At 34.1% G+C, this 18,695-nt stretch overlaps 1 non-coding gene across 1 annotated transcript; it reads right to left on the minus strand.

Annotated features, from left to right (window-relative positions):
- Positions 1-693: 693 nt before the first annotated feature.
- Positions 694-812, minus strand: LOC120595094 (5S ribosomal RNA). The gene has a single exon (XR_005650766.1). It is a non-coding gene; the product is annotated as a 5S ribosomal RNA (ribosomal RNA).
- Between the last annotated feature and the right edge of the window lie 17,883 nt (positions 813-18,695).

The raw sequence follows: 18,695 nt of genomic DNA on the forward strand, positions 1-18,695 counted from the left end.
GATGATAGATTTCAGTTGTCCCTTGTAATGTGAAGGCTTTCCCTCTTGGTTGGAGAAAACACTATGGTTTCCTTGGTAGAGATCCATAATAAGCTGGTATCTGCTTCAAAGAGAAACTGTTTCTGACCACGATCCCACTGCTCTTTCACAGCCCAGTTAACCAACAATGATGAAAGTCAGTTAGACAGTGTATACAATATCAAAACATCACATTGTTCACCTTAAATAAATATTATTTTTATGTCAATTGTACCTCAATAAAATTGGGGAAAAGGTCAGTTAGAACTTTTTTTTTCTCTTTTAAAGCACTACAAGAAATTACCTCTTCTCTAATAGAAATTTCACATGGTACAAACCATACAAATTTTTTTCTGCCAGAGGAAGATATGTGAATATTGCAAAGTGCTCTCATTTTCTGTTTTGTTAAATGAGATCTAAATTATCTTCTGGAAAGAGCTGTCAGTGGCTGCAGTATCCCCTGCTAAGAGCAATGAAGAGCATTTATCAAGTTTTTCTCTTCCCATGGCAAATCTTCAAATATAATTTCACCAGTTTAAAAGTAGGATTGTTTTAGCATTTCCTATAACGCTGCCTCATATTTTTTCCATTTTTGTAAATAGCAATCCAATTTATTCTTTTCCACCTTCTCCACATACCAATGAGAGTCATCTTTATTTTTAAATTTTTTTTTAACGCCTACAGTGCCTGGTCTTCCTAGGTGGTCTCCCATCCAAGTACTAACCAGGCCCGACCCTGCTTAGCTTCCAAGATCAGACAAGATTGGGAGCGTTCAGGGTGGCATGGCTGTAGACTATATTTTTTTATTACTATGAAAACAATACATTTAAATAATTTAAATTGTCCAAAAGAGTATTAAAAGTGATTATCTCTCCCACCCTAGGTTTTTATTTCCATTCCCCCTAATTCTTTCTTATATACTCTTCCTAAAGCTGTGTGTGTATACGTGTGTGTGTGTGTGTATTTATAGTCTCTTTTTTTCTACGTGAGAACATACTATAAACATGACTCTATTTGTTTTGTGCCCATCTTAATTTATAAAGATGACTGAGTGACAAAATAGAGAGATCAATGCCATTGAAATAAAAGTGTACTGTTAACTGAGAGTTCTCCAGAAATGAGGGACAAGCCTAGTCACTTAAGGCCACAAGAAGAGCACCAGGTTTTGGTCAGAAAGCAGAAGGCAGGCAATGCGGAGAATGCTTAGGCCGCTGCTTTTATTGGTTTTTCCTCAGGAAAGGCAAGTTTGGGGAAGGGTAAACAGTTTAATATTGGCTAGTTTTAATAATTTTGGCAAACTTCAGGCTACAAGAGTGCTCTCTAGTTGCCTAGTTCCTGGCCCCTGGATAATTAAGGCAGAGGACTATTGCCTCCTGGGGTATACAGGCCAGACAGAGGAGGTATGGATCTGGATTGGTTAGTTGGCACATCAAAGGTATGCTCCTGGCTGAGCCTTTTGCTATTTATAAGAATTAACTAGTCTCTCCCCAGCCAGAAATGTTTTAAAATGTTAAGTATCATAATATAGAGAAAAATAAAAATCATGTTAATACACTGTTCTTTAATGTTCTCATTTAATAATAGTTATTAGAGACTTTTTCATATTTGCACATATAGATCTACTTTTTTCTTTTTAATAGCCACATTGTTTTTCATTTTATGGATATTCTACGATTTATTTGCATTCCCATGATGATAAACTTGTTGGTTGTAGTTTTTTTTTTTTGCTAGGAAAAAATAATGCAGCAATTAAAATATCACTCACTATATATTTACATATACATACAAATGAATCTGCAAAATAAACTCCTAAAAATAGAAAAATATGTGCTTTTAAATATGAAATCAATATTGGCAAATAACTAAGTTCCAAAGGGAGGGTAACAGTTCAATTACCCCCACCAGCAACGGCATAAGAGATCAAGATTCTGTAAAGCCTCACTATTACTTTTTGAAATTCATCAAAGTTTTGAATCTTGCCAATCAAATGTGTAGGAATTATAAATATTAAATTATGGTTAAGAATGAACAATTTTTCATGTTTATAAGATATTCATATTTCTTTCTGTATTTCTCTATGTTCTGGCCTTTCATTATTTTTTCTATTGGCTTGTTAGTCTGTTTATATTGATTCTTTCCGTTATATATAGGAAATGGAAATTAAAGTTTTATTTAATTAAATTTATTAATGCTTTACCTTTGGCTTCTGGTTTTGTGACTAAATTTTGAGAAGATTTTCCTTGTTCCAAGATTTTTTTAATATTCATATTGTCTTTCTGTGCCATCATGGTTTTACTGTATTGCTTACATTAAAATCTTTAATTCAACTGGAAATCATTTTGCTGTAAGGACACATCTAGTGGGAATGCAAGCAAGAAAATAATAGGGCTTAATTATAATCTTTGGAGATATCAAGGATAATGCAAGGGAATATGGCCACAGTGGACAGACCATATGGATAGGAAGAGAGGCAAAGAAACAGGGATGATGGAAGTTGCTACGAAGGGCAAAAGATAACAGAACATGAATAAGGAGCACAAGGATATCCTTCAAGTCAAAATCAGATTTTGATATATGAGGAAGACATCTTTAACTATTTTCCTCATATGACATTGGCTCTACCAAATACCATTCCAATTATAATAAAACATTTCAGATCCCATTGAGTGTTGTATTATGGTATTAATTTTATGCAACATTTCTCCTCAAAAAATAAAAGGTGGGATAAATAAATTTCATAGGAGCATACCAAAAAACCCACTTTACCTGGCTAAATATCTTTCCAGTCTTCCAAACTTAAATGTGTTACATAAATAAAACAGCACCTCATTTTTTTTGGCAGCCTCAAGAGCATATTCTAAATAATTATTTTGAAAATTAAACAATTAAAGCATGCAAAGTGTGACTCTTTTCATCTTCTCTTGCTTTTTTTACACAGAATATACAGCTCATTAACAAAAGTTTTCTTACAACCATCAAGTATTACAGTAAAAGCCTTAGTGGCCACTATTTACTATGGATTTATCTTTATAGCAGTGGTCTCAATCTTTTTGGCACCAGGGACCATTGCTCCCATGACAATCTAATGCCTGGTGATCTGAGGTGGAGCTGATGTGGTGATGCTAACCCTGGGGGCGGTATGTGGGCGGAGGTGGGGGGAAAGCACCTGCAAATACAAATGAAGTGTTGTTCGCTAGCTTGCCTGCCACTCACCTCCTCCTGTGTGGCCTGGTTCCTGACAGGCCAAAGACTGGTACTGATCCACAGCCTGGGGGCGTGGGGAGCCCTGCTTTATAGTATTTCTTTGGCAGCTGTCAGTCTATTGCATCTAATTTGGTGGAGTTTTACTGAACACCCTAATGCCTAGTTAAAAACTTTGGGTTAGCCCACATCCCCTGGAGCAATATGGGTGACTATTTGGATGGACTTGACTGCACAGAGGCATAGCTCGCTAAAGCCCTGATTACAACTGTGTTCTAGATGAGTGAGGTTGCCATAAATCTAACCACCACATAAGTAAAGTGTCACTGTGACATTTTATCAGATTTTGTCCTCAAATGACTTGCCTTTTTTTTTTCTTTAACCAAAATTGGGATATAAGATCTTAAATCAGCATCAGTTCAGCACTCTTTAAAAAGTGCTTTGTAATAATGCTCTGTAAACTCACTGAACTGAGGACAATTCCACCCTGAGGAATAAAATTTTGTTACACTTTTGCTGACTGGTAGAACATTACTTACTCAGTTCTGTTTTTTTAAGCTAAGCACTCTTTATTGTTTTGCTTTTCAACAGGAATATTTCACTAACCTCTCATTCAAACTTAAAAACACCTTTGCTTAAGTCTTACCTATGTATTAATACTAAGCTAGAACTCAATCATATTTTAATTAAAACACCAATTCACTAATGAATTAATTGAGTATTTATATCTGGGTGTCATGAACTTACAATTTTGAGGGATAAAATTAGAAACTGAATTAGATAATACATGCGAATTATCTTACTGTTTTATTAATTCTATAACTTTGTTTTCTCTTGATCTTCATTTTAATAAATAAACACTTGAAATGTGGCATATTTGTAGTTAATGCAAAAGTGTGCAATTTCAAGTCATTATTTTATTTAACATTCTTTTATTATACTTTCTTTGCTCAGTTCTCAGAATACAAAGATAAAAGCAACATAATACCCTATCCCCACATTTTCAAATCTACTAATAACTTAGCTGCTTCTAAATAAAAAGAGGAAGTGCGGTATAGAGCAAAGGAGCATAGGATTGAATCAGAGAATCTGTTTCAAGATGTTGCTCAAAGTCATACAGTAATTTGCTCAAGGTTATACAGATCACATCACTCCTAAACCTCTATCTCTTTATCTTAAAAATAAGTATAACTTCCACTCTACTAATTTTACAGATTGTATTTCTGAGAATCTACTGATGGAAGTAAAAGCTCTTACTATAGCATTTACCTACTACTACTATTTACTACTACTTACAAAGAAAAATAGTACTACTACTTATGTTAAAATTTTAAGATATGTATTCCAGAATGGGATAGTAATACTGCAAGTATGCACATACTTGGAGGACCTGTAACAATACATTATTTTAAAGTATTTAGATATTTTTTATTTTTTGTTGTTTTTTCAATTTATCTGGAGATAAAATTCACGTATAATATTATTCTAACCATTTAATACATTCAATTCTGTGGTTTTTCGTAGACTTACAAAATTGCACAGCCATCACCACTAATTTCAGAACATTGTCAGCATCATCAAGTATTTTTTAAAGAGAATAAGAGATAATTTTTTATTGTAAAGCATTAATCATGAGTTAAGAATCAGCTTGGTTTATCTAATTATTCATTATATATTTTGAAAAAAACATAATGTTATGAATACTGAATTAAAAGCTATCCCCATTCATAACTGACCGAGTGATTAAATCAATTAGTAGAGGATATGGAGGGTAACAAACTAGGGGGAGGATACGGCCGTAATTTTATAACCATTTAATTGTGCTTACTCCAAGAAGTCTTGATTGAGGCAACACTACAGTTATTTTTTTGGCAAATATCTACTATGATCCATCCAGGCTTTGTACTAAGCACTTTATGTACAAATCCCATTAATTCTTAGAGCAGTACTTTCAAGAGTGGAATCTATTGTCATAGAAGTTAATTAATTTGCCAAAAGTCACACTGGTAATGAGAAGTACTTAGATATGCCTAACTCCAATGTACTTTTAATTTTGTGATTCTAAAATACATTCTTTGGTAAATTTTATTTGACTTTTCTATTCTCAATTTCTGATCACCACCTCGTCAAAATAAGTTTGTCAAAGGAGATGAGACTATACCATGTTCTAGAAATTATTCTCCAAATGTCTAGAAACCATGGAAATTTCAAATTCAGATCCAGGAGAAGCCTAAGAGGCTCAGTTCAAGTTGTGATAATATAGAATCCAGTCGACATAGCTCTAAGTAATATGGTACTAATTATTATTCTTGCTGTGGCTCTAAGTAATCAAGGTCTATTGTGATGAAGTCTGATATACCCAAGATTGAACTAAACTATATTTAGCTGTTTTATCAACATATTGTTAGTTTTTCCTTCCTAGCTTTCAATTTGTTCTGAAAAACTGGGACTTCTATAGCAAAGTGTCCATATATCGAGATAAATAAGCATTCTATGAAATGCATATCGGAATTTTTGTAATCTTAAAGGACACATGATAATCAATCTCTGATATAAGCCATCCTATTAAAATAACACCAATACTATGTGACTTAACTTTGAGGGAAAAAATAACTCTAGGAATGACAAAAGTGGACTGAAAAAAATTGTCAAATTAATTTTGTTTTGCCACAATGAAATGTTAGAAAATATTTCTTGGTTTTTCCAGTATGATAAATTGATTGTAAAATGTCCTTAATTTAAAGCCTCTCTCTGTACCCATGCCCTTGGCAATGAGACTTAACAGCTACTCCTATCAAGAAGTGAAATTTATTTTCTTACTCTTGAATCTGGGTGGGCCTTGCAACTTGCCTTTGTCATGCAACAGATGTGACTTGATGCCAGATCTAAGCCTAAACCTCAAGCGGTATTACACACCCTTATTGCTCTCTTGAATTTCCTGTGACCATCATGTAAATAAGCACTGGCTAGCCTGCTGGACAATGGAAAAACATATGGAATAAAAATGGATTGTCCCAATCAAGGCCACGTTAGCTCATTCAGACCTAACAGCAGAAGCAGTCTGAACAAGCCTGACTAAGACTCTGTGAGACAAGAAGAACTACCTATCTGAGCCTGGTCCAGATTACCAAACGTACAGAGCTGTGAACTGAGTAAAAGTTTGTTGTTTAGAGTGGTGTGTTACATGGCATTAGCTAATAAATGCATTCACTATTAATTAGTTCAATGTCAAAAAGTTCCATGTGAACCTGAAAAGTAGGCAGCTTTCTCATTACCATATAGGCACTAATTTTCAAACTTACTAGAGTACTGAAACTTCTATCCAATACATTTAAACCAATTGAGAAATTTTAGCTTTAACTATGCAATATGCAAATATATAGATGTAGAATGTAAAGATAAAATCTAGATTGTTAAATATAGTTCTCCAAATTAAAGCATGTATTAAGAGAAAAAACAGGAAAATATTCATAACAATGTATATTTGAGATTGTAATTTTTACAATGTCCTCCTTTTATTCAGAAAAGGTGTCATCTAATTCTTCACAGAGCCACAAAAGAAGAACAATTTTTAGATCCTACATTTGGGGCTGGTACCTTTTAGCATCACACTACCTCCTAGATCTATGTTTAATAAGGGACTGTTTTTTTTTTAAAACAATAGGTCAATGGGCAATGAATGATCAGAGCTGAGGGAAATCCCCATATTCTGTTGGTAGTAAATACTGAGTATAGCCAAGGCTTTTTTTTCCTTTGGTGAAGATTGTTGGGGGAGGGTGAGATGGATATTCATAAATTAAAAACAGCAATAATAACATAACTTTTATGTAAAAATATTTAAAAGTGAGAGAAAACAAACTTCTTGAAAGAAGAACACCTCTAAAATGCAGTCTACTACAAGATCCAGGGAAAATGTCATATTAAATCAAATTTTAAAAGTTATGAAATAGGACAGTAATGTCATAAGGAAAGAACAGGCTGGCTTGAAAGGACAAAAAGATGAGATATAAAGTCAACAAGCTGAGATGAAAAGGGATCTAGGTGAGATCAGAAAGGATTGCAGTAAAACTAAAATGGCAGAAGTTTGAGTAAAATACATATTGAATTTACTGAAGAAAGTTAGTGACTTGAGAAGATCAAATCAGTAGGAAAAAAAAAATTCAGGAGTATCCCCAGAATGAAGAGGAAAAGGAAAAAGAGAAATTATAATGAGATGATTATAACAGTTAGCATTTATTGAGCAATTATCCTGTGGCAGGTTCTTTTTTAAATAGTACAGATTACTTTTTTATCCTACAACAATTCCATAATGTTTGTAATATCATTTGCTATCATTACTTCACAGATGGGCAACTGAAGCAAAGCGAGTTTAAGGAAATTTCTCTATGCTGCAGAACTTGTAAATAGTTGAACTAGAATCTAAACTGTGACAGTCTGAGTCCAGAAATAATTCTTAGTGCTAGTGTAATAACATCGCTCCCTTTTCCATGAAGAATTAAGACATCAAAAACATTCTGGTGCTGAAAAAAAGCTTGTGTAAACAGATCAAAAGTTCACCAAATTCTTGCAAAGTTAATGAAAAGAGTCATACTAGGTAAGTCTTAGAAAAGTTTTTCATATCGAAGGGATAATTTTAGATTATTTAGAAGCCTGGCAGGAAACAAAACAAAACAAAAAGAGGTTAACTTCAAGATAACAAAAATAGTATATGTCATAGAATTTTTCTCTCCAACATTAAATGCCAAAAGAAAATCCAAACAAGGGGGTAAAAGGTTAGGGGAGATAGGGACTGTGTCAAAAATATATGAAAAATTTTTATTCCTATGTTAATGATTTGAAATATAATCTTAAAAAGTATACTGCTCATGTAACACACATTTAAAAAGGCTCAATTATATGTGCCCATCAACTAAAAATGAAATTTTAAAGGATTTCAAAGGAAGAGTACTAATGCAGAATCATTTAAACATAAACTATACTATAAATATAAAAATGCATGCATCAAAAATAATCTGAAAATGAATATATATAATATAAAAATAATCAAATAATATTCAGAGTTTCAAAACTCAGATCATATTTACAAATAACAAGAAATAAAATGAGTCCTGTGTGTGGGTGTTGAGGCTAGGAGAAAGCAATAAAATTGCTTATACTGTATGGGAGAAATGGCGTAATTTAAAATCACTTTTGAAATAAAAGCCAATATGTATGTGAAGTGTTAAAAAAATAAAGCCAGAATATCATTGGAAATTTTATTTCACCTAAATGAGATTTATAAAGGTGATCAAGAGTAACCTAATATAAGCTATATATTTATACTATCAATTTCAGCCCAATAAAAAAATTATAACAGACAGGATCTTCTTAATAAATATCAAAACAATGTAGTTCGTATCTCTTAACACTCTTCTGATTAAACCTCATAGAAAAATAGAAATAGAAGAATACTTAATGATTAAGACTATGTTTAAAGTAAACAAAGATCATAATCAGTGATAAGATGCTGAGACAGAAAAAGTGCTGTGGATACATGACTGAGAAGAGAAACTTTATTTACCATTTACTATTACCATTTACCATTGTTGTAGAAGTTTTGGCTAATGAAATAAGACAAAACACAAATAAAACATATAAATTGTAAAATAAATATGAAATAAAGTTTTTATTTACAGTTTCTAAGTTGTAGATTAAATATATTACCCAGAAATCTACCAAAATTAACAAAAAATCATTTTAATAATGATATATCAAAAAACCCCACAGAATAATGATTTTATATATTATTTATAATTAATGTAAGGTTATTATTAAAAAATGATCCATTTGATTATAGAATAAAAAGCATGAAATTCCTAGGAGTAAACGTCACAAGTAGAATGCAAGACCTGTCTCAAAAAAATTGGTGAGATAAAGATAATGGTTGTACAAAGACTTGAATAAATTAGGAAAATAAGTACAGAAATTTAATATTATAAATATTTAGCTATTTATAAATTTATAAATTTAATATTATAATATTTATTGTATAATATTTAATAAATTTAATAATATAATATTATATTATATATTTTATATTATAAATATATGTGATATTTATAAATTTATAAATTTAATATTATAAACATCCTAAATCGATATAGATGTTTACATTAGTCCACCCAAAATTACATAAGTAAAGGTATGCATTTCTTCTTCCTCCTAAATTGGCATTGTAGTTATCAGAGAAGTATAACTATCCCATAGCAAGGCTGGGAAACTAGGAAGGACACCAGTTCCAATTAGGATTAAAATGACCTGTGAATGACATAAAACAAACAAACAAAATCATGTGGCTAAAAAAAGATGGAAGTTTGTTTCACCTATAAATATAAGTAGTACCTGGCTAGTATGGCAGCATCATGGTCACCCAGGATGCCGGATCCTAACTTGGTGCTCTATCAACCTCATCATGCTGCTTCCACCTCGTGCTTTAAGAAAAGCAGCTGAACTCCAGCCAGCAATCATAGCTTTGTTCCACTAAGCATCAAGGTGAGAGATGAAAAGAATGCCCCCTTCATTAAAGAATATGTGACATCTTTTATCTTGTTGGCCAAAACTTAGCCCCAATGGAATATTTAACTTCAGATGGCTGAATGCCCCAGTATACATAGGGACTTCTGTTACTTAGGGGGAAAAAAAAATCAGAGAAGACTATTAGAGTGAAATATGCAGTCTCTTCAACAGGCACATTAAGAAGATAAGATACTGAAATGCTTCTGAAATATATAAATCAGATGAATTTTTTTCTAATGAATTAAATTTGAAATATTTTAAGCTTGACTTTTTTTAGCTCTCACACACATCATAATAAAAGTCTAAATTATGAGCCAATACTTTTCATGACCATACAACTGACTGTCCTGGTCTTGGTTACCATTACTCATCTTTTTCTTTAAGATAAAATATTTATTAGAAAATTTTATAATTTTAGAAATTTCAAGCTGGGAAATAACACTTGAGAATATATTTTCTAATATTGTCAATTTAAACATGGGAAAACCTAAAGTTAAATGACTTACCTAAGATATTACTTCTAGTTATTAGGAATTAAAACGTAAATCAGTCATCAGGTCCTATGGTGATTCTAGTTATATTTTTTCACTCATTGGCTCTATTCACACTGCCCATGGACCAGTTTATGTTTTAGTTTCTCCTTGCTTAAATACTGAAGCATGATCTTATTTGAACTTGCTGCAACCCATTGCCCCTTCTTCAGTTTGCACCCATAGGCCTAAATACTTTTCCTCAAGTATATATCTTATCTTAACACTCTGGCTGGTGGCAACACTTGAATAACTCCCCCAAAGGACTCAAGATACAGTCAAAATTATTTGACATACCATTCAAGGCCCTTTGTATTATGTACCTAACTTCTTCCCCATCAGCACTCTATTTCTCCAACCTCCAGCCTTCCTGAACTACCTGCAGTTCCCCCAAGAGCCAGACCACTTGACGCTGAGCCTCTGTACCTGGTATTTTGCTCTTTCTGCCTGGGTACCTTCTTCCCAGTAGCTCAAGTTCACATCTCCAAGATCAGAAATCTCTTCCCCTCTCACTTTATTACTGGCTTAGTGCTCTTCCTGTGTGCACCCATGTATTTCTTTTCCTTTTTAAAAAATATTTTCTTTTTATTTTTCAATAATAGTTGGCATACAATATTATATAAATTTCAGTTGTACAACATAGTCATTAGATGTTTATACGACTTATGAGGTGATCACTCTGATAAATTTAGACCCATCCGATACCATACCTAGTTACTACACTATTATTTATTATCATTCTGATAAATTTAGACCCATCTGATACCATACTACACGATTATTTATTATACTTCACATCCCCATGACTATTTTGTAACTACCAATTTGTACTCTTAATCCCTTCAAATTTTATCCACCCTACAACCCTCCTCCCACTTGGCAACCATCAAAATGTTCTCTGTATCTATGAGTTTGTTTTGTTTTATTTGTTTATTTTGTTCTTTAGATTCCACATGTAAGTAAAATCATATGGCATTTGTCTGTCTATTTACTCTATTCAGCACAATACCCTGTAGGTCCATCCATGTTGTTGTAGATGGCAAGATTCCATTATTTTTATGGCTGAGTAATATTTCATTGTATCTATGTACCACCTCTTCTTTATCCATTCATTTGTTGATGGATATCCAAGTTGCTCTATATCTTGGCTATTGTAAATAATGCTGCAGTGAACCTTTGCACATGTTCCTTTGAAGTAGTGTTTCGTGTTTCTTCAGATAAATACCCAGAAGTAGAATTATCCTTTTTTGTCTCTTGTTATAGCATTTGTTTAAATATATATTTTGTCTGGTATAAGTATTGCTACCCAGCTTTTTTTGTTTGTTTCTGTTTTCATAGAAACAATATGAAATATTGTTTTCTATCCTTTTACTTTCAGTCTTTGTATGTGAAGCAAGCCTCCTATAGTCAGTATATCTAAGGGTCTTGTTTTCTTGTCCATTCAGCCACCCTATGTCTTTTGATTTGAGCATTTAATCCATTTACATTTAAAATAATTTTTGATTGATATATAGTTATTACCATTTTATTATTTATATTCTCCATTTTTCTCTTAAAGTTCCTCTAACATTTCTTATAATATTGGTTTGGTATTCGAACTCCTTTAGCTTTTTCTTATCTGGGAAGTTCTTTATCTGTCCTTTGATTCTAAAAGATAGCTTTACTGGGTAGAGTAATTTTGGTCATAGGTATTTGTTTTTCATTACTTTGAATAATTTGTGCCAATCCCTCTGGACTGCAAAGTTTCTGTTGAGAAATCAGCTGACAGTCTTATGGGAGTTTCCTTGTAGATAACTAACTGCTTTTCTCTTGCTGCTTTTAATATTCTCTCTTTGTCTTTAAACTTTGGCATTTTAATTATTATATATCTTTGTATGGGCCTCTTTGGGTTCATTTTGTTTGGGACTCTCTGTACTTCCTGGGGTTGTATGTTTATTTCCTTCACCGGGCTAGGGAAGTTTTCCATTATTATCGCTTCAAGTACGTTTTCAATTCCTTACCCTCTTCTCCTTTTGGTACCCTGATGATGCGAATGTTGGTAACTTGATGTTGTCCCTGAGGCCCCTTGAACTATCCCCATTTTGGGGAATTTTTTTTTTCTTGTTGCTGTCCTGATTGGGCATTTTCTGCTATCTTATCTTCCAAATCGCTGACTGGTGACTCTGCTTCATCTAATCTACTGTCGATTCCTTCTAATTTATTCTTTATTTCAGTTATTGTATTATTGATTTTTGATTAATTCTTTTTTTATATTTTCTACCTTTATTTTTATGTTTTCTATCTCTTTGCTAAAGTTCTCACTGAATTTATCTACTCTTCCCCTTTAATGAGCATCCTTATAATCAGTGTTTTGAACTCTCCATATGGTAGTTTGCTTGTCTCCATTTTGTTTAGTTCTTTTTCTGGAGCTTTGCTTTGTCTTTTTATTTAGGACATGTCTTTATCTCCTTATTTTGGTTGGTTCTCTGTGTTTGTTCCTATGTATTAGGAAGGGCTGCTATGTTTTCTGGCCTTAGTAGAGTGCCCTGATGTAGATGTCTTGTGGGGTTCAGTGAGACAGTCTCCCTGGTCACCTGAGCCAGGTGCTCTAGCTGTGTTCTTTGTGTGAGTCGTATGTGCCCTCCTGTTGTAGTTGAGCCTTGGTTACTGTTTGCACGTCAGTAGGAGGAATGGATCCTCAGGCTGCTTGGTTGTGAGGACCAGCTGTGACAACAGTAGAGGAGCTGTTGTGCAGGGTCTGACCCTATGGAGCAGGATTCACTTTAGCGGGACCCTATGTGCAGAGTCTGACCCTATGGAGCAGGATTCACTTTAGCGGGACTCTGTCTGCCCAATATGCCCAGTATGCCCTTTGTCGTCCTCGGATGTAGCTCCAGTGGTGCTGCATCTTTGTCCAAAGTTTGCTGCTGGATATGCCAGCCCTAGGGCCTCCTGGGAGGGACCTGCCACAGGCCTAGTTTAGCCACAGCTCGTGCCCTAGCTGGGGCCACCTTGCATGAGCTACCAAGCAATCTGTGGATGTTCACCACCCACGTTGGACTTGGAGGTACCAAGAGAGGTCAAGCCATGAACTGAGGCCACATGTAGGGCTTGGGCTGCTCCGCAAGAGGTTCTGGGCATACTGAGGCCAGATTCTGATTGTTTTGGTTCTGTGAAATTTTGAGAAATTTTAGAAAAGTCCACAACATGAGCCAAAATAGGCTGTTTGTATGGAAAGCCATTGGAAGCAGCTTGGGTGAGACCACAAGTTGGGTGCAGTATTAGGGAATCACCATGGTGCATGACCAGGTATTAGATTAATGGAGTCTCAGATTGGGCTTTCGCCTATATCTGCATCATGGGAGGAAGAGGGCTCAATGAAGAAACAATAGATTCTGCCCATGCTTCTGTCTGGGAGAAAGTTGCCCCTCTATTTCTTGCCCAGAAGCCAAACAATTCAGTGTCTCTTTGTATGTCCCTGTCACCTTTCAAGCTGCTGTCCCAGCTCTGAAGCTTGGGATGAGTGAGTCTATCAGTGAGTAAGTCTGTGTGTGAGTCCTTTAAGATGAGCACCCTCCATCTCTCTCAACTACAATCTCTGCTGGATTTCACAGCCAGAAGTTGTGGGCACTTCTTTTCCCTGCACTGGAACCCTTGGCTGATAGCCTATTGTGGTGCTGGGACCCCTTGCTTTTCTGGGAAGACCTCTTCAGCTGAGGGATAGATCCCTCCCAATTTTTAACTGTCACACATTGGGGTGTGAAACCAGCCTGTTCCATGTCTCTGCCCCTCCTACCAATCTTGAGGTGGCCTCTTCTGTATGTTCTTAGTTGTAAGAATTCTTTCTGTTCAGCTAGATATTAGGTGATTCTCAATAATGGTTTTTCTGTTGTTTAGTTGTAATTTTGATGTGGTCCTTTTTCTACTTTACCATCTTGACCAGAAATCTGTTTTGTTTTTTTTTATTTGTTTGATGTAATAACAATAGAAATGTGAAATATAACTGTATCTGCAGAAGAGTAAATTGTCTGTCAAAAATTTTTTTTGACTGAACAGTGTTAATAGACAAGGAAGAGTTTATTCAGGATTATTGTAAAAGGGGAGAATGACTAAACTGAACTCTGCTAAGACAACCCACACACAAAAAAAGTTTTAAGCTCTGGAGTGAGCTAGTGGTAAACCACCAGAGGATGTTAATGGGTAGGTTAATCATTGTGATTATGCTGTCTGTGTTTTCTAATTGGCACTTATGTCAATTAGGCTTCTAACCTTTCTGCAGAGACTGGGAGACAGAAGCATCAACTTCCTTGATGATTACGTTTCAAAAATATGGCTCCCAGATCCCTGAGATAGATATTCTTGGATTGTAAAACTAATAAGAGGCTGAGAGAAGAATTACATCTCAAAATGATAGAGCAATAATTTACAATACAAAGTTTTTTGAAAGAAATGCCCTAACAAAAAGGAGGTCGGAGGCTCATAGTCAAGAAGAAGCCAATTTAAAGTTTATTCAAGCTTTATTCAAGGGAATGTTAAAGACATCTTAGTCATAACTTTATTCCAGATATATCAGGGCTAGGAGCTAGAGCGGGTAGTGGAATAGTTGGTTGAACAATTAATTATATACTGGTAAAATTACTACCCCAGATTCTAGCTTATTTAATTTCTCATTACAATATTTGCTCCCAAGATATACTTGGAAGAGCAGTTTTTTAAAGAAGAATTTTGCAGTGGATAACTCTCCTAGTGAGTTTTGGAGCCTGAGAAAGAAATAATATTAAGCCCCAAATAACTTAAAATAGCTACAACATACATTGAGACTCTATTCTCAGAAGGCAAGCTCCCAGAAGGATCACTTTTATTTATAACATAAAATGCTATTACCATAAACACAAGTCTGGGTCCAAGTGAATCTATAACAAGTGATAGGGTATCGATCTAACTGATTTTCTTCCAGATATTTGGCTGACAAAAGTACTGATATGGTATATTGCTGTGGCAGTGTGTTGGGTTTTGAGTTAGGTTAGGTGTCTATGAGGGTGTGCTATGTGAGAGATTCTATAGATAAATCTCTAGAGGCTTATACTCAAACATAGTCACCTATAATGAGATTTATATTAAAAAATATTTTAGAATGTGAGCAGCTGATAATTACTGAGAACTTCATACCTTCACTGCCTTATATGTTGATCTCTATACACCTTAATATCTTCTATCAAGATATTATACAATATTATATCTTGTATTAAGATATGTAATATCTTAATATCAAAAAATTTAATATTTTGAGCTAAGTGCTCTTAGACTATTTTTCCTTTGTGTGATAATTGTGCTGACTTAGAAAAAAAGACAATGCTTATATTATCCCATCTATCATAGTGTTACTTTTAGGATCTGTTTTGTTTTAAATTATGTATCCTTGGATTCAAGAGTCACCTCTTTTTCTTTAGAGTTTATTGTCATTTATCCACCCTATCCTCTGAGTTGGTGTAATAAATTACAGGGTTTTTTTCTGCTTTTGCATTAAACAATGTGGAAATTTTTGTGACACATTGCTTCTCTGATTAGCAACCAATTAATTTTAGTGTCATTGTCATTAGGCCAGCCTGGGGGGTTCACTCTCTGGCTATTTTAGTGCTCTAGGCTATTACTGCAGGAGATTTCCACTGGAGTGGTTCAGGGTCCCCTTTATAATGAATTGACTGAACTTTTAGAAATTCGAAATGAACTGCTTTTTTCATACTGTACCATCATACAACTAAATTCTTGCTACTCTCAAATATAGCGGTTGAATCTAATTCCTGTTATACATGAAAAGGTTAAGCAGATTGATTGGAGGAAGAAATGAATACATGTAGCTTCTTAAGCTCACATGTCCTTCTGCATCCTAAGAATACCTGTGGGTGTCCTGCAGTGCAGGAATCATGTAAAGATTTGGTACCATTTTGAAGAGAGTAAGATGACAGCTAGAATTTACACTGAATTCCAAAACTTCCCCTGGATCAATTCAACATGACAGAGTCAGGATCTTTCTAGTTACCAACAGTTAAGTATGGTAATGGGAAACTGTATGTAGATTTTCCTTTATTGTTATAGCATAAAATTAGAATAGTGGTCACTGTTGTTGCTGTCATTATCGTCATTATCATCATCCATACCATTTATTGCAGGCCTGGGGCATGAATATTCCTAAATAGGAATTATACTAGGTAGTAAATTATACGTTATTTCTTAATTTAGAATTAGGAAAAGGACATAATATACGTAATTCTGTCCAACAAACTAAAATGTTTTGTATACCAAATTGTATACATATTTTGCTTTATGCTGAAAATATAAAGGCACATAAATTATGGTATCTGCCTTTATAAATACAGTTCAGAGAAAGAAACAGACACAAAGAGATAATCCTAATATCATACACTATAGGGACATAGAGAAGAGAATTCAGATTCTCTTGGAAATTGAAGCCAAGCTGACCTTTGAAGAAGGAATAAAGATAAACAGATAAAAATGGGGGTATAGAGGGTTACCTTTTATATGGATAAAAGAGAAGCAACCCTGCTAGAGTGCAATTATCAACTATTAAAGAAAGAGAGAAATCCTATAGAAAGAGATTTTTGAAAGCCTTAGAGAAGAGGTGAATCTTCATCCATGGGGATGAGCATATGGAAAGTTACAGAGAGGAAATTCTTGGACCTCTAAAACTGGACCCCTAGGACAAAAGTACAGAGTAATATGACAGTAGGACATATTTGCTATATGATAAGTAGACATGTTTTGTTAGCGGAAAGAATGCAGAAAATGTTTTGCTGTCAATTACCTTTCAGAGTAATTTTATGTTTTATGTAATTAAACATAACACTGTATAACATGTACAATATTACCTATACATGAGGGATGAGAATTTTCAAGTCATGATGTAAAGCCAAGGCAATCAGTGGGCACAAAGTTCTGTTTTGGCTTTCGTACTTTTAAAAGTAATGACTATCTGTTTAAACTTTGACACTTGATTCTCTAGGAAATTAGGGATATTCACTGATTATTTGAGGCAGAGGAAGTTCTTAGCCTGTTTTAAAAGTTAAATTTACTAAGTTTTTTTGTATCAGTTGGAAGGAAAACTAAATATTGTGAGAACATTTAGGAAATTATTTTGATAATCCATACTCTAAGGGATTTCATCCTATATGGCAGAAAATAAAGAACATGGAAAGAAATGAGGAAAATGAAAAACAAGCCAAAGATTTTTCTGTTTTTCAGTTTGAATGAACAAAAACCAAGAGTTAGCTTCGAAAGAAAAGATGTATTTTATTGAAAGATAATGGATTTTGAGTGCTGACAAGATATCCGAAAGGAAATGACCTTCGAGGGACAAGATATGGCACTGAAGTTCTGGAGAGTCAATGAAGGAGAAATAGAAATGGGAATTTCCAGCTCAGAAAGACAGATTCATTTCTTATTTCTATCCCCAATGCAACTACTTTCGTAGCTCTCATTATCTTGATCTCTCTGACCCCATTGGACACATGCATCAAAGGCAACATTTATTGTTAAGCCCATAAAAGGTACATGCCCTTGCTGGCTTTCATTCCTCCGTACTTGGTAGTTCTAATGACAAATCTAATTACTATTATTGCTATTGATGGCCGCCTGTGCTCCTCTGTAGAGGGGCATCACACAGGCTCCTTAATAACTTTGCCACAGGACAGATGAACCACAGTATGCTTAAGCAGGGCTTTCCTTTTCTTCTGCTTCTTTGTCTTTTTTCTTTTGCAATTTAACAATAAAAAGAAAACTGGTGGGGCTGGAAGGAAATTGGAGCCAAATCCACAGGAGCCTCTTAAATGAAATATCAAGCACTAGTTCCTCAGTATAAGTGGTTTCCACATGGCCATTCATTGTGAGCCCCTACTGGGATGAACCAAAGCATCCAATGAATTGGACATGCTTAGCCCTATGCCTGAGATCAATCATATGAGAAAGGTCCTAAAAGCAAACACATTTAAGCATGAGTAGATTTTCATTCTTCCATTGTTTGTGTTTGACTACCATGAAAGATTTTAAATCACATATATCCTAAATTCATGAAGGACAAATGAGATATGTAACAGAAAATTGTCAAACTGAATCTATTTGCAAAAACTGAGTAGATTTAATATACCCATATATATCATTTTAAATTCTAAATGTATATAAATTTTTACCAGATTAAGACTATAAAGATTATATTCATAATACTTGGGGAAGTACTTTAGACTATCCAGTTTATAGTAAATGATTTTCTGATTTTGATATGATTACAATTAAAAGAGTATCCACTATTGAATCAGTAACTCTTACAGTCACACATAAAAATATATAAAATATGAATTTCTATTATTTATCTGGGAGACCAGTGAGCTTTTTTGTACT

This window comes from Pteropus medius, unplaced genomic scaffold (assembly GCF_902729225.1).
Source record: "Pteropus medius unplaced genomic scaffold, Ma_sr-lr_union100, whole genome shotgun sequence".
Lineage (NCBI taxonomy): Eukaryota > Metazoa > Chordata > Mammalia > Chiroptera > Pteropodidae > Pteropus > Pteropus medius.